Source organism: Cyprinodon variegatus, unplaced genomic scaffold (assembly GCF_000732505.1).
Source record: "Cyprinodon variegatus isolate N-32 unplaced genomic scaffold, C_variegatus-1.0 Scaffold14, whole genome shotgun sequence".
NCBI classification, from domain to species: Eukaryota; Metazoa; Chordata; class Actinopteri; order Cyprinodontiformes; family Cyprinodontidae; genus Cyprinodon; species Cyprinodon variegatus.
In genome coordinates this window covers 2331904-2333791 of record NW_015150467.1, presented here as the reverse complement: position 1 = coordinate 2333791, position 1888 = coordinate 2331904, and positions in this window count along the sequence as shown.

Below are 1888 nucleotides of genomic sequence, written 5' to 3'. Positions count from 1 at the left end.
ATACATTAATATTGTGTCAGTAAAGGAACTGGAAAAAGCATGTTAAAAACATTTAAGGCTGTGGGAGTCATTATGATCCCACAGGCGCAAGCATGCAGTAACAGGAGGTTTCCTACAATTACCTTGTTATGGTTTAACCTATTTTTACTGACAATGACCTCATTAACATATACAGTGTCCTCTTACATGGAAATTTCTTTTGCAAAAAAAAAAAAAGAAAAAACTCCAATAAAAAGAATCAAACTTTGATTTAAAGTAAAAGACCTTGTAAGCACAGTGGTTGGGTAAACAGGAATTCCATGAAAAATGTGTTCATGAGAAGCAGTAAATTCGCATTTGCTGTCTCTGGTTTGAAAAGTGTTCTCCTAAAGAGAGCATGATGGCATATATATGTGCAGGCCGAAGCAATGTTCTTTTAGAAATGTAAAGCAGATGCTGATGGAGTGATATGTAGATACGATGCAGAGGAAAACTCACCTACATTAAAGTAGCAGTGAGAAAAATGTCTTTACACCAATAACAACTCTGTAAATGAGCTTTAGCCATTGAAAACAGTAATTTCTTTAAATGGCTGTAATTGTAATTCGTTTTAATAACCTCTATTCTCCGATGTATCACTGCTTTAGCATCATGTCAAGGATTATTCCTAGAACAAACAAAGCCCCACTATTTAAAAATCATCTCGCCGACATTTTTCCACCATAAATCAAACCCCAAACTCCTTAGTCAGGGAAAATACTCTCCATGTGGAAGTTCTACTACGTTGCATCAGCCAAGAGGATGAAAAAAATGTTTAAAGCATCCAAAAAGGGGTCTGAGTGGATGTTTGAGCCATAGCTTCGAGTTTACGATCCCACAGACACGATTGTGTTGGAACATGTGGTTTTGATCGGCTCACGTGCAAGGCCGAGGCTAGTTAAGGCACCAGTGCACAACCATTACTCACTAAACTGCAGCAATGAGAACCACATGTCAGTTTTCAACTCAGAATGCTCTGATCCCTGTCCCTGGTTTTAGCCATGTCCCGTTCCCAAGCGCCGAACAATGTATTCATTTTACCTTTTCAAGTTGCTCTGAAAACATGGAGCTCCTCCCAAATAAAGGCCTTCACAGTGGATTAAAAGGCATGTAGAGGAGCCTCCTAATGCAAAGATCTAAACAAAACTAAAAAAAATAACAATCAGAAATTCATAAATAACAATCAGAAAATATTATTCTTAAGAAACAGGAACATATAGAGTAAAAACTGAGCTGTGGCTGAATTATTAGCAGCTCAGCTAGCTACACCAACCCCATCATTAACTGATGTTGGTAGAATCTTGCATATGGGACCAACAGACATACATTTGCATGATAGAGATTGTCTAACTAAATAAAGAACTAAAATGGGACATTTTAAATAAAAGCAATGGATCTCTTCCTGTGAGAAAATAGTGTCAAAAGTTTTGCTCTAATTAAATGATGAAGGCAGACAACTGTTGTGTTTGCTGGTTATATTGGTTCCTGATGTGTTTGCAGATATAAAAAGAACATGGATATCAGCCTGAAGAGAGATGGAACAACAATGGCTGGACTGATAACACTGAAGTGGTTCTTTATGGTTCTGGGACCCAGATACAGAATATCAAAAAACCCTCAAACGTTGAAATGAAGCTAATGTTCTCAATAAAGCAAAGTGGCTGAGGCATCATGGGACATTTCTCATACTTTGGTATCAGACCTAATCGCACACCATGGATCAGGGATGATCTAGAACAGCGTTCCCCAACCACCGGGCCGCGGACCGGTACCGGTCCGTGGGTCATTTGATACCGGTAGTGATAGATGTGGCAATCCCAAGCGACAGCAACATCAAGAAGAAAGAACACGATAAGCTTGAGAAATACCA